The sequence below is a fragment of the Ammospiza nelsoni genome, chromosome 6 (genome assembly GCF_027579445.1).
Source record: "Ammospiza nelsoni isolate bAmmNel1 chromosome 6, bAmmNel1.pri, whole genome shotgun sequence".
NCBI classification, from domain to species: domain Eukaryota; kingdom Metazoa; phylum Chordata; class Aves; order Passeriformes; family Passerellidae; genus Ammospiza; species Ammospiza nelsoni.
This window is the reverse complement of record NC_080638.1, coordinates 31,091,169-31,106,361: the sequence shown is the minus strand read 5'-3', so window position 1 is coordinate 31,106,361 and position 15,193 is coordinate 31,091,169. Positions and strand designations below refer to the sequence as shown.

The window sequence follows — 15,193 nt, the reverse complement described above, 5'->3', positions numbered from 1 at the left end:
TCTGACCCTAAATGTCACCACTTCAGCTGAGCACTTGATGGTTTTGAGCTTTTCAGAGAAGAAGCTGGGGGTGAGAGGAATCAGGACAGTTGTCAAAATCTTCCCATGTATTGTCTTAAGTTCTCCTTTGTAGCTGATGCCTGTGCACAGCTGCACCTAGAGATGGAGGAGGACCCAGCCCAATACTTGCAGCTCTCCCCATCCTTTCCTTTCTCTGCATCCAGAGTCCACAACCTTCAGTCCAGCAGCTTAGGCTATGCTTGTACAAACACTGGTGGCTCTTTGGCTTCCCTGGCTTTTTGCTCTAACGTCATGCACCTATATGTCTCTCAGTGAGGACTGTCCAGAAGAGTCATCATGATCAGTGGAGAAGCTGGGAAGGAGCTAGCAGATCCTGGGGGCAGGTTTGTCACCTCTTTTTGGTGGGCCCATTCCTTCCTCTGCTGAGGTTGGGCAGTGCTGACAAGAGAGATTGAAAAGGGACACTATTTTACCAGCCTAACCAGGGATTGTTTCAGGGACTATTCCCTGTTGAAGTCTTCCTTCCAGCTTTTTTATGTGTGGAAGGCCAGCCCTGCCTCCAAGAGTGGCCCAATCCTGCAGGTTCAGGGTACCATGTTCTGGTGGAGCCAGTCAGAGACAGGTGCCAGCCCCTGGGGATGTTAGGGGAGCTGGGGCTGTTCTCTGGCTGCTCTTCCTGGTGCTGCCAGCCACTGCCCAAAGGTGGTGGGCAGCACACACAGACAGAGGTGCTGCACATGGCTCAGGCTGTGGCAGGAGCCCACCCAGATCCCCACTGTGAGAGACAGAAGGGGCCATAGCAGACTTCTTGCTGCTGGCTGGGCAGGGCCACACTTCTCATGCTTGTCTCTTCAGCTCTGCACAGCCCCTGTGAACAGAGCCTGGCGTGACAAACCACCCACTCCCTTGTCTAGTTGCTTTTCCTTCTGTCTTTGAGAAAGACAAAAGGGACATAGACAAAACCCCAAAAGGCTTGGGGCTGCTCCACTTTTGACACCCCCCTCTCTTCCTGATGAGCACCCTGGGGAGAGGTTAGCTGGTGAAGCTGAAACTGCCCCCTGCACAAATGCTGCCACAGTGTAGGGCTGCCCTGAGAGAGGCTCCTTTGTGTTCTGGAAATACCAAAGGCACTGGTGCTCTCTAGCTAGCATCCCAAATCCTGCTCCCAGTTACCAGTCAGCTCTAGCTTCATGTGGGTTTTCAAACCTGCCAAGGGATGCTCACCTATTCAAATAAAGTCCCCACAACTTTACCTTCTCCTAACTAGATGTGTTAAATTTTCCTCTTGAGACTGATTTTGTAAACCAACCCTCCTTTCCAAGAACCTGACAGGGGAACCAGATGGTGGGACCATCTTCATTAGGCAATTGCTTGCCTGGATCCTTTCTGATCTGTGTAGAAGAAACAGGTTGTTCATGAACAGCTGTTTACTTTTGATCATGTTTGTATCTGTTTTTAATTCTTTCTCTTAGCTTGGTATTTGCCCAAACATTTGACAAAAGAACAGATAATGTTCTTTGTATATTGCATGTGCTTAGTGTGAAAACTGGACAATGTTTTTTTGTTCTTGGTTTAAAAAAAAATTAAATCCATCATGTGACAGGAGCTCTTATCCTGTCTCCCCCTTCACTTTGATATCAGATCCCCATCTCAGCCCTGATTAGCCAGAAGAATGACCTGCCTGCACTGTGAAAACTCACAAGGGAGTTCCTTTTGATCCTTACAGAATGGTGCAGCTGCTCTTCTCTGTGGAAATGAGGGCACTGACTCTGCAGTGATTTCTCTTTCCTATATAGAGATTCTTTGGGCCAGAACCACTGAGGTTAGGAGAGGGCAGAGAAGGAAGGAAAATAGCCTAGGAATGGAATGAGAGCGGGCCAGACAGACCCGTTGAGGGCAGAGATGCCACCCTATTAGCTACTGCATTTTTAACAAGAATCTTCAGGAAATGGTCCTTTCAGAATAGCATCATTATGCTGTAGGAGATAGGAACAGTCAAGTTTCTACCTACCTGACTTGAAAAATATTGATACAGAGACAGATGAAGGGCCGCTGAGCAGGTACTGTTTGTAAGCTCTGTATGCAATGAAGTGTGAAAGGATTACATGTTTTCATCAAAGCACAGCCCAAGTGGGCCATCTGACCTCCCCCCATTTCACTCTCCAGCAGCTTTTGTGCTGCAGCTAACAGCATGTTCACTCCTCTACCAGGTACTGCCTCCTTGCTCCCTGCTCCCACTGTGTGTGTGCAGCTTTCTTGCAGTTCCTCCTTCATAACCACTCTGGGACCAGGACCCAGCTCCTCTACAAACAAAGCTCCTGACTGCTGCAGACCACAGAAGCTCTGCTTGTTTACAGTCCCCAAGCTCTGGGCCAGCCCTAATGCCAAGGGCTCTTGCCAGCACAGTGGCTGCTGCCCTTGGCTGTGCGTTTGGCCCCCGTGCTGGAGGTTGCTGACTGCTCCTGGGACAGACACACCTGGACTGGCTGTGTTGGTTTATTTGTGCCTCTTTGCTACTGCTCTCCTGGCAGAGTGTGAACTGGCATCCTTCTGGGCTGTAAGCTGGGGCTGCTGAAGATGGGACACTCCTTCTTCAGGTGCTGTGGCCTGGGGGGAGGAAAAGGCAAAGGTGGACATAGGCTAAATGTTAGTAATTCAAATTGCTTGTGGAGTTTGGAGTTTCATTTTTTAATTCTACTTGGTTTTGGACTTGTTCACCTGAGGTCACCTCCCAACCACTCACTCTTCTGTCAGCTAAAGCATTGCTTTAGCTCAACTCAGACCTCCCCACACATCATCTTTTGGAAGCTGTTCGTTTCCAACGTGTTTTAGCAATTGCTGAAAAGGAAGTACATTACAAAAGGCTGCTGTCAAGTGTGGGCAAACTGAACTTCTTCTTGGAATAAACAAAGTCTTGTTCAAACTTATTATTAGCATACTCTACACTTCCCTTGCACTGAAGGGAAGGAAGAACAGTGTTATCTCTATTTTTTCCCCAAGGTCCATCCAGTGCCATGTTTTGTAACAGGTGTCTGCTAGGATTTCTTAAAGAAAACTGACTATATGTAACAGTCAGACCAAGCAGCTGCTCATTCTTGTTTTCCTGTTTATTTTAAACAGCCCCCTAGACTGTCAAGACAGAGAATTTGCATTGGTAATACCCTTAAAGAAAGCTGTTACTGTATCAGAGCATCCCCTGTAATTTCCTATGCTGTGAACCAATGGGAGTTTATTTAAGAGGAGCTGAATCTACCGTTGTACAGAAATTGGATTCAAAAGGTTTATTTTTCCCACTCATTTGTAAGTTGCACTTTGCCAGATGTAATTTATGTGGTATCCAGATTAGTTTTCCTTTCTCTTCAAAAAAAGCATGTGCCAGAATCTGTTTAATGCCTGGAATAAAATCCATTTTGAAATAAGTGTTTCAGCCTGTTCTTATTCCCCTTTGCTTCCTCTACTGGAAAAGAGTGTTCTTTCTTGCCTGGTGCCTGCTCTGTCTCCCACTGGGTTTGTTCCCAGGTGCACAGACTGCAGTTCCCTGCATGGCTTTGTGGGCTGCCTCAGGAGAGATGCTGCTGCAGCAGGCAGAGATGCTGCTGGGATACAGGGTGTGCCAGCTGAAAAGGACTGGAATGGTCCTTCTCAGCTGGGTAGGGAGGCAGGTATCCTTCCTGGCAATTAATGGGCTGACTTTCAGCTGAAAGAAATAGCTGGAATTGTGGGGAATTAATTCTTCCTGTTACCCCCTCCTTGATATTTTCCTTAAGCTAGCAGCCTGCCTATTTTTTACATAAGTCCCCCAAAGACATTTCTTTTGCTTCTGGCTTGAGGGCAAAGAGGCATCACCACCCACAGATGTCTCCTAGCATGTGCATTACTGGGCTTCAAATATTGTGACTCCCCAAGGAGGCTGGTAAGCTTTTCTAACCTCATATAATTTAAAACAAAAAGAGAGAGCAAAAAGAAAAAGAGAGATAGAATAAAAAACAAGAGAGAGGGGGAAAAAAAGAGAGAAAAAAGGAAGTCTAGCCAGCCAATTTGGAGACTTTAAAATCAGAGCTTAACAGCCTGCCAGTTCACCTGGCAGAAGCTTTTTCAAACTAGGATCAGCTGGGTCTGAGTGTACAGAAAGTAGCTGTGCCAGAGCATCTGTCCAAGGAAGGAGGGTGAAGGTATGCTGGAAATCAGCTGCTGTGGGGGAACCACTGCTTATCCATGCTGCCTGATGTTTGAGTGGTGGGGGAATTCAATAGAAAGGAGAAGATTTGGGGCTTTCTCTCTTAGTGCTGCTTTTGTAGGAGCAGATATTTGGGCTGTGTCCCTGGAGCCCTGCCATGCCCCCCTGAGTGATGACCACCAAAGTGCCCTGGGAACCAGGAGGTTCCCAGGCTGTAGTGATGGCTGGGAAGACTTTTTTAGTCCTGCCTAGGAAAATGATAGGGTTGTGATCTTCTGAAGAGCCAAACTGGGGGGGTTGGGAGGGAAGGAGAAATGGGTGAGGGGTGGGTTACCCTCTGAGGAGGACAGGGTCAGACATGCGCTGGTCTGACACATACATAAGGTACAGAAGAGTTTGGAGTAGAAACAGGTGCCCCAAAAGAGACTAGAACATCATGTGGGAAGAATTATAGGGGAGCAATTTCTCTGCTGGAGGCTGAAAACTTAGAAACACCATGTCCACAGCTGGGTCAAATTCAACAGATGATTCATCTGAAAAGGAAAATCAAGTGTTATTTGGATTTGTTGGTTTTTTTGGGGTTTTTTTGGGTTGGTTTTGTTGGGTTTTTTAAAATACTCAAATACTTAATGTGCAAACTCACAAGGCAGATTTTTTTCTCAGAAATAGAAGTATTCTCCAGGCTACGTTCAGTGACAAATCTAGGTGCTAAAGGACCATCTTTTTCTGCAGTTTGTTAACAGGCATCTTCTTGATACAGAGACCTTATGGGAATGTCTCTTAAGTCTCAAGGCCCTCTGCTGTTAGGCTGCAGGGTGTGTGGAAGGGGAGCTCTCTAGCCCTCCAACTGGACTTCTTCAGCATTTTAGAAGTACATTCTAAGTTCAGAAGCATCTGGAAACCTGACTGCTGCTGTTCCCTCAGGCAAGCATCTTAACATACTCCCTTTTTCTCTTGGTCTCTACTGCTTGGTGAGTGTTCAGACAGAGGCTGAAGAGCTCCTGTATCACTCTCTTTTAGGGGGCCTAAGATTCATTCCTTTATCATGACTTGTGAGAACTTCAAACAGAAGCAGAGAAGCCCTGGAGAGCTGCGAATATTGAAATTAGATGTTTAGACCTACTTGAAACAAAACTTGTTTTCAATATGTTTGTTTTGCTGCTATAGTAGCAAAAAATCAGCAGTACAGTACCCTGTGAAAATAAATAGGATATTTGCAGCATGCTGGGCTTCTGGCTCTGCTCTTCCAGTGGAGAACTCTGTGCCCATGTGGGGACAGGAGGCATTGTCTTTCCATCACTCTCCCAGATGGGGTGCCAGGTAGCAGCCACCCCCATTTCTAGGGCTTTGTTTGTGTAAGGTGTTTTGCAAACAGCTGTGATTTAGTCTAGAGCTGTGTTAAAAAATGTTCCTTTGCTGCAGCACCTTGCAAAGGAGCCACTGGGCAAGGGAAGCCTGGAGACATGAGGGAAGTGAACAACATTTTGGTTTTTTGATTGATCTGGATCTGTTTGAGAAATGCTGCTTAAATCTCACCGGGACTGACCAGTAATTAAAACCAGAACAAGGTAGTATTTCTGTGCTGAAAATGACACTGGTAAGTGTTCAGTTATTTGTTATTTTGAAACATCCCATCTGAATGGAAATAGCAACTTCTGCTTGACTTATTGATGAAACTTGTGCTTTACAAATCTGAGTCGTTAGAATAAATTCAGTTTCATCTGTACTGCATGGTGGAAAAAAAATGAGAGCAAAGATAACAAAATAATCCACTTGGGACAAACTGTGCTTTGAATATGATTTTGGTGGAAACCAGCTTCTCTCTCTGATTTCCATGGAAACTAGTACAGCTTACCATTGCCTGCAGCAGAGCTGAGCTTGGCAGTAACAGCAGCAGTGTGCTGTGTGATGAGCTGGCCAGTGCCTGGGGGAGGCACAAATTCATGAGCATCATGTAAACAAAATGGGCTCACTGACCCAAAAGGCCACCCATGAATCCCTCTGCACTTCCAGGTCTGTCTACTTTCTTTTCCCAATGGCTCTTCTCCCTGAATTTTTTGTTCAAGAGTGCAGGGCTGCTTTGCCTTTCCTCATCCCAGTCCCAGCTGTTGGGTGGATTTCAGTGTGCCCTTCTCAAGCAGCCTGAGCTCCTTGTGAGCATGGTGGCTGTTACCTGCCAGAGTGGCTGTGAGCATTCCCAGGCTCCATCCCAGCTCTGGAGGTCCCTTTGCACCTCCTGCCTTGGCATTTCTTGTCACTGCCCCTTGGGGCTGCCATGGGCTCTCCTGGTGGTTATTCAGTTCTGGCCTGTGGACCTGCTGCTCTCTGCCATTGGCTTCCCTGCAGCACCTGGGTGTCAGAGCTGGCCCTGCAGCAAAGCTGTAGTTTGGAAGTGCCCACAGCAGTTTCAAAGAAGAGAGACACCTGCAGACAAAGTACAGAGAACAGTTTATTTGAAGAGATGGCATATTTTATAGCTCACCAAAGTTTATGTGAATTTTTTACCCACCAAACCACCTTTTTTCCCAGTCCTCCCAATATATAATGAGGACAAACCAGAAATCATGTCAATGCTGGTGTGTTTTGAAGGTGATGGCTGGCATTTCACCCCTACTGAAGAGATGCAGTGTTGTTCCCAGTGCTGTGGCAAGCAGAAAAGCAATGGGCAGGGAAGTGCTGAAGTAGGTATTAGGTTTGTTTAGGCTAAATCACCCAGCGTGTGAGAGCTGATGATGTGGCAGCCTGTTGATGAAAATGGGGAATTAAATATGCAACAGGTGTGGCAAAGTCTAAAAACGTACCAGAGGGTCTTGTGCTTGGGGTGGAATTAGTTCAATCTGGTACTTTCACAGCTCCTCTCAGAGCTTCGGTGCAGATTGTTCAATCTCTCAATTTTATCTCTCCTAACTGGAGGCTGCGTGGTTATAACGCTGTTTACAAGGACAATGATGTGTAAGTCCCTTTAATTACCCCAAGATGAAGTGTCTCCTCTGCTTTTCTTCTGAGAAGATGAGAGCAATGTTCAAAGAGACCCACTTGGTACTGGAGCATTTTTCAAGGCAATCAACTTTTCCAAGCTCTTTTCCCCCCAAGCAATCTAAATGCTAAATAGATCTTTAAAATAATTACCATATCTAAGACGAGAAGCCATTTTTCCCTGCAAACACCTGATGCTCATTAGCAACATTTAACGTGTCATACATCACCTCTGTTTACTCTAAACTTTCACGGCAGGAGTTTGTCAGATATCTGCAAGTACTGAGCTCATGCTGAAGAGTCTGAGAAAGCTCTAGAGCACGAATCCTCTGTCCTGAGAGGGAGAGGTCTGTATTTCTTCAGAACTATTCAATTTCTCCCTCCCAGTTTCATGTTGATCTTGTTGAAAATAAATAATAGTGCCAGTGACCTACACCAGCCTGGCAGCAGTGTAAGCCAGGCACCCAAATCAGAGATGAGCTTAGCCTGGAGCAGCAGGGCTGTACAAAAGTTGGCTTCTACCTGTCTCTGCAGCTTCTCTCTCCCAGGGTAGAAGAGGACACAGCTGGGTCACTGGTGGGTACCTGCAGCATCCCAGAGCCCTTGGCAGGACCAGCAGCTGCCAGCACAGCTGGAGCCCCTTTGCCCAGGGACATCTGTAGCACCTGCTGAACTGCGAATCCCCAGGGCTGCCACAAGGCTCTGCACTGGCTTTCCCAGAGTCCTGCAAGGGAAATCCATAGGAGGGCGTTGCTTGCTGTGCCTCACACGGCTGGCAGGAATCACCTCCACCCTTGTACCAATGCAGTGTATCAGAGCAGGAGCAGACTCTTTGGGAAACTGGGGGTTCCCAAGGTGGAGCTGTTCTTAGCTCTGCCTGTTAAAGCTCTTCTCCTTTGGACTTCACATGGTAAAAAAGTTTGGTTTGAATAAAGGATGTGTGGTTCTAACCTAGTGGTTGAAGAGCTTTCAGTCTCTGGAGCAAGGCCTGGAGTCCAAGATTACTTCAGGAATTACTTTGCATTTTTATTCAGCAACTATTTAATTTCAAGCTCATAAACAGCCTTTGGAACAGTGCCTGGAATGAAAGACCTTCCTGTGAATACCCCAGCTGCTACTAGGAAATTAAAATTACTTTCCCTCTGGTGCAGGTCATCCTCAGATTTTCCATACCAAGGACTTCAAAAGACCCTCATCATAAGACATTCAACATTTTGTCTTCTAATCCTTCTTGCCAGCCCCAGACAAGCCTATGCAGCTTGGTGAAATAGAGAAAGCTTTGGCTCCTTGTCTTTCTATTTATTTGCAATGGCTGTGTTTGGAGGAGGCTTCCCAAATCAAGTAAAATGGAGGAACAATTTGTTTAGGAGTTCCTTAGCACTTATTCACGCAGGTGGACTGAACACAGCTGAGACTGGAGTGCTTCTGTGTGGGTGTTGAAGTGGATCCTGAATTGTGAAGACTGAAATGTGCATATCTGGTGTGCATCCAGCTTTGGACAACAACTGAACATTTTATAATTCCAAAAATCTAATGATCCAAACGATTCAAGTCCCACCCACAGCCTTTGGATATGGGCTTCTGGACACCAAACATCATCTGGGGTGCAGCCTGGAAAAGAGTTTGAAATCATCTGACTTTGAGTGGTGTTTTGGCTAGGATGCCACGAATCCCCTTTAATGCACACTTCTTGAACTTCTTATTCAAATGTATAATTTGAATAATGTGTGCTTCATTACCATAGGGGTTCTTATCCCTGCAATACCCTGCAAACAAGGCTGAAGGTGTCCAAGTGAGGGGAGGTCACAGGACCCTTTCATGGGTGTGCTTTGCATGGTAATGCTGTCAGCTGTGACCTGTGTGAGCTCAAAAGCCTCCAGACACCATGTTCACTAGTAAAAAGGATGATAAAATCTCAGACAGGTTTTTTTTGTTGTTGTTTTTTTTTTGTGTGTGTGTTGCTCAGAGAAAAAGCAGACACTGCTGTACAAATTCCCCCTGAATTAGCAGTAAAACCTGACACAGAGGACTGTGAGCATGTGTGAGAAGGGTTATCTGGGGGCTCTCCCTCATACCTCAGGGTTCCCACCAGCTGATCTGTTCAATCACATCTTAATCTGACCATAATCCTGGCGAGTGAGGGAAAGGGAGCCAGCAGGAAAGGGCCAGTGCCTGCTGCAGTGATGAGTGACCAGGCAGGTCCTGAAAGCTGTAAGAGGTTTTAAGGAGATCAATATTCCCTGTGCACTCGTTTCTAATTGGGCTTTATTGCAGGTCTCTGATTCATGCAGTTCATTAAATGGACTCAGATGGAGTTTCTATAACTGAGTTTAAGCTCCTAAGGCACAGGATCGAAATAGCAGCAGCGAGTAATTGCCAAGGCCCCTAGAACTCATCTGGAGAAGTAATTGCAAGAGTGCTGAAGCATTAGACTCCAAAGAAATGTGGATGTGGCTAAATCAGTGTTATTAATTACATTTAAGTTTACAAAAAAAGGTTATCTGCCATTTTAAGGGTCACTTTAAAAACTATCCAGTGCCACAAAGTACATATTTCAACTGATTTGCTGCACCACTTGCATTCTGGAGCAAGTATTTTCTGAGTTTCATGAAGCCCACCAGTGAACAGCTCCTAAACAGTAACAGTATCAGCTAGAGTTACATCATCATAAGGTCTCTCATTCTCAGGACATCGCGTTCAAAACATCAAACTTGTGGAAACAACAAGGAAAGTATATAGAAAAAACCACTATCTTTCTACCTTAGGTCTGAAACCCTTTCATCTTCCCTGCAAAATATCTGTGGGAGATGTTTGCCAAGTGAATAAAAAGCATCCAGCAAAACCCCCCAACAGCAGAGTTCCTCTGTATATCTGATCAGATACAAGTGCCATCAAGCTCATTAACCTGTTCCTGCCAGTGACCTACACCAAGTGTCTAGGGACAAACCTAGGAACAGGGAAATTGCATGGCAGTCCCTCTCCCAAAACACTCTCAGGGCCCTCAGTTACTTCTGATGCACTGACACTCTGACCCAGGGCTGTCATCCTTGCATCTAAGAGCCACCATGGATTTCTCTTCATAAATAGGCTTATCTAAGTAAATAGGAAGAAGGCATGTTTCCATTCTCTGAGGATGCTCTGCATTAACTAATTAGCACTACTTATTGCTAGTTAGGGTGAGTGTCAGATTTTTGACAAAGGTAGAGCAGGAGATTATCAGTTAGGTGGATGCATGTGTGAGGAGGGAAAAGGAGGAAGTGCACCAAAGTGCTCATCATCATTTAACTGCTCAGCTGGCATGGGGCTGAGAACTGCATTTTACTCTTACATTCTTCCAGGAGCCAAGGGAGAGTCTGGGCCAGACACACAGGTAATTTTTCCATCGTAATTATGTGTCAAATACATTGAGGCTGGATCTCTTCTTTTCCCTGCAAGCAGGTTGGAGTGATGTCTAACTTCTGAAGACAGCATGCCTGGAGGTAGTAATGAATTTTCTATAGAAATAGTTTAAATAGAGAAGCCAGATTTATGGAGCTTAAGATGTGTTATTTGAGGTGTCCTTGGGGGCAGGTGGAGGCTGATAAAAGCCCTCCTGGCTGCTGTTCCCTCGTAAGAGGCATGTGGGGCTCTGAGTGAGCTGCTGAGGTGTCCCCAAGGAGAAAGGGGTCTGCGGAGTGACACAGGCAGGGAAGCCAGCACACTGAGCAGCGAGCTGCCTAGGTTATGCAACATGCTATCAAAATGTTTAGTCCATTAATTGTAAGCTGGAGGGAGGTGCCTGTTTTTCCTTGGACTTTTCAGAAGGGAAATACCTCCTGGAGCTATGGCTGACCTGATTTGGGTGCCTTTCTGCCATGAAACAGAGCAACACAGTTAAATGTCGCTCTTACTCTGTTTATATCAGACAAGCTTTGAGTTCTCTGGAATATCTGAGGTGAGTGTCCTCATTAAGATCAAATACTTGGTTATTCTCATGTGTTTCTTTCTTAAGCTTTCTAGTTGAAGATATTTAATTTTGCATGAATAATGAGTGCTTTTACTTGGACATGATAGAGGGTGCACTGAGCAATTGTGTTGTAAACATAAAAACAAAACATGCAATTTTAGGGGACATTAAATTATTAATTCCTGGTTAAGACTAAAACAATATCATTACTACAGTATGAAAGGCTGGTAATCTTCATTTGGAGCTGCAGGTGCAGCTGATGCAATGGTTATTTCTTTGAACTAGGTTCAAAGATAGGAAAACCTGGAGAAAACTGCTAGCATTAGCAGGGGACAAATATAAATTAAATAGAAATTGAAATTAAACTCACTTGGCACAGAATTTACGATACTAATGAAATGTGCTTAAGAAGACCATTACAAGCCAGACAAGGAAAGTAGCCCTGGTTTGGCACTGGCTAAATTTATAGAGACTGTGAGGATGGAGAAGAAACAATTCTGGATTTGGGGAACGCACTTTGAAGAGAAGATTTGAACACTTGCTCTGCTTGCTATGTGCTGGTTAGTGCTTCTACTGCATTCTAGTGGAATAGCTGTACAAGCTAAGAATTCCCTCAGGGACCAAGTTAATGTATTGAGAGAGAAAGAAATCCCCCCCTGCCCCTCATTTCTTTCTTGAACCTGAAAATAGCCATCATTAAGAAAGAAATGTGAACCAAGGTTTATGTTTAGCTCTGGCAGCACAGACTTTCCGTTTTCCTTGCAAGTACATGACTTGATACTGCAGGAAGATGCCTTTGCCTCTGATGAGGGGGTTGGTGTGGAAGCACAGGTGCAATTGCTTTTTTCTCCATTGCCATGTAGGGCCTGCTTCTTACCTTCCCCTGGCATTTTGCAATGCCTCTGAGCTTTCCCTTGTACTACATCACAGATTTCTCAGGCCTTTATGTATTTTTTTCCTTCTTTTACTTGAAAGCTGTAAAGATGTGGGGAGTATGGAGGGTTGCATCTGGATGGCAAGTCTGATGACCTCTAGGGACTTAACCTCTATGGCAAGACATTATTCTCAGTGTCCCATGTGACCCTTCATTCATATGAAGACAACATGAGAACAAAATCAAATTTGACCCTTCTGCACCCTGTTTTTATCACTGGGGAGAGTTATACTTTCTGTAACCTAGTGAATGCTACTCTTGTCACCCAAATCCACTCATGAGTACATGATGGCTTACCATTTTCAGCACTGTCCTCAGTGGCCTGGGGAATACTGAGTTCGAGCAGCTGCATGAAACTGGCCAGAGCAGGGACTCAGATGTCTCATTTTTCATGACATGGGGTTTTCTAGTAGTGACTCCAATAGAATAATGGCTATTTTAGATTGGAAGAGAGGTCCAGGAGTTGTCTAGTCAAATGCTGCTCAGAGTGGGTCTAATGGGTCTAATCAGATCAGCACTCTGTCAAGTCTTCAATGTCTCCAAGGATGGACATTCCCCACCTCTCAGGGCAGCAGGTTTGTGTTGTGTGTGTGTAGCCCAGTGCTCATGGTAACTAAGAAGATAATTTAAATTTGGGAGTGTTTCCTGCATGGCTGATGCAGTGATGCAGAAGCAGCAATGAAATACACTAGATGGAAGCACCAGTGCATTAGAGATCAGGGCAACACAAGTGTTGGATCTAGTCAGTGGCAGAGCCCAGACATCCTCCAAGTACACTGCCACATGTTTAACCTCTGCAGCTCTTGTTGACTTACCTGGCACAAACACAGGCAGGCAGCAGCTACAGAGCTCCAGATGTGTGGATGTCACTGATGCACAGGACAGCCCACAGTAACAGTCTTGGTTGGGGACTGTGGAGGGGGTACAGCAGCAGATGACTCAGGGGTGTACAAAATTGGTTACAAAACCCTTGCTAATGCTCACCAGGAATGGTGCTGAGCAGGCATATGCAGCATGCAGGTTTTACTTGTGTGTCACTACAAACTCAGCACAAAGAGTTCGAATAAAACCTATGAATTGGAGCTATGCCCAAACTTCATCCAGATAAAATGTTCCTATAGGCATAGTTCAGATTACAGTAATGAGAAAACTAATTCCTACAATCTAATGCTTTCCTATGACAAATCAAGACAGGTTTTACCTTAATCATTTTCAGTTATAGTGAGGAAGAAGCATATATTAGTGGATGATAATAGAGAGCTGCTTTGTACTATGCAAAGCTGAGCATCTCCATTCAGTGAGTTTCAGTGGCAGATTCATTCCCTGCTGTTTCCATGAATGGTACCTTGTATTTGGGCAACACTGAGTAACATTATAGCAGACAATACACTCAGTGTGGAAAACTGGAGGGAATTGACTAGTACAATAGAGGTGCAAAATTAATTTTCTATTTTAACAGATGTACTCTTGCCAATTATCTATAGCTAGTAAAAATTATTTATCATTTTACCTTGAAGTCAATGCTTTTAGACTTCAAAGGCCAGTGGGTACCTCAAATGAGTGGCTCAGATGCTAACTGAGGCTAGGAGTCTTTAGCCTCACCCACAGCCCATCTCCTGCTGGACAATTGCTAACTGAAACTCCCTGCCCCCCCTGAACCTATGATAACAGTAAACCAATTTGTTTCAATGCTCACCAGGGTCTAGAAAACAACAGTTTCAGAGCAATTGAAAATCAGGAGGTTTTAATTGTTTTGCACTTGTAACCTAGCTACCCTTGATTTTTATGGAGCAAGTTTTCAGTGTAGCTGAGTTCCAGTACAATCAGACCCTTACTCAGGGGTCTGAGTAAGTATGCAAATGTACATAATTCTTATATACTCCAAAGTCAAGCAGCTGGAGCTTTCCCCTCTTCTTTCTGAGAGTAAGTCATCCTAAGAAGCACCCTTGCTTTCAGTGCATCATGAACCAGCACAAACTGCTTGGCACATGGTCATGAGAACCCAACCAACAATTTTACAACTTAGCATTTTCTAATGCAAGTCAAAAAATCTTTCAACCTTGAAAATATTGTGGGTAGTCAAGTCTCCTCTTGCTGTAAACAGGTTTATTAGTTATTAAGGAAGATAACAAGGTGGTCTTGACTACTTCTTTTTTCCTCCACTGTACATTGACAATGGTGATAAGCACAAGAACAGACTGATCTAGCAATGATGCTACTTTCCTGCTGTGCTTATAATGCATTGTGATGGATGTCAAGATTTCAGTCTATTTTAAAAGAACATGATGATGGAAGCTATAGTAGGCAAGTATTTTAACTATCTAGCTTATTTCACCCTCAGAGCAGGAAGGCAAACTCAATTCTGCTTTTCACAATTCTCCTTCAGCATACTGAAGGAGGCTGCAGAGTGGGATTCCTGTAGGAATGATCCTGGTATTATTGCGGTGTCAAACACAACTCACAGTCTAATCTTAGTGGGATTACTCCCTGACCCAGTGCATTAGACTGGCAGGAGCTTGCAAGGGCATAAATGGGTGCTTTATATATACACCAATTTATCTACTGTGCTTGTGCTTGTTCTCAAATATCAGGTTTTGGGTATCTTTAAATGACCAGTGCTCTGCTTGTTGGTGCTGACTAGCAGTCCTGTTCTCCCCTTCCCCACAACAGCCAGTATCCCTTTTGTACAGTAGTGTGAAGCAGCATTATGCCTTTCAACAGCAGTGAACTGCTACTTCAGCTCAGCCACCTCACATAACTTCACCCTACTAATTTGCTTAGTGAACAGCCCTGCCAAGAAATGAGTTGTGCCAGTCTGGTCATTCCTCAACTTGCAGTCCATGGCTCACAGCTCCACAAGGCAAGCAGAAGTCAGGCAAGCTCCTCAATTCCTCTGCAGTCCTGGCAAATAGCTCATACAGCTCCTTGGTCTGAGGCTAGGCTTCCTTAATGGACTTGCTTTTAAAAAAAATTAAGTATTTCTACACACTTGGAAATACTAGGTCTCTGGATTCCATTCTTAATCCCTGTTTTAAAATACTGTACCACTCTCCTGCAGAAGCAGCCAGTATAATTTCCTTTGTTCTTTACTCCCACACTGTAGCAGGCATGACCAGCACAGTTACTTGTATCTATCCAT

The 15,193-nt window shown here is 44.8% G+C and overlaps 1 protein-coding gene across 1 annotated transcript in view; it reads left to right on the top strand.

Moving 5' to 3' along the window:
* Positions 1-3,441, top strand: part of GALNT16 (polypeptide N-acetylgalactosaminyltransferase 16) — a 74,479-nt gene extending 71,038 nt beyond the window's left edge. The window contains exon 16 of the mRNA XM_059474049.1: positions 2,232-3,441. The gene's annotated coding sequence lies outside the window, so the exon portion shown is untranslated. The remainder of the gene's footprint in view (positions 1-2,231) is intronic.
* Positions 3,442-15,193: the final 11,752 nt, after the last annotated feature.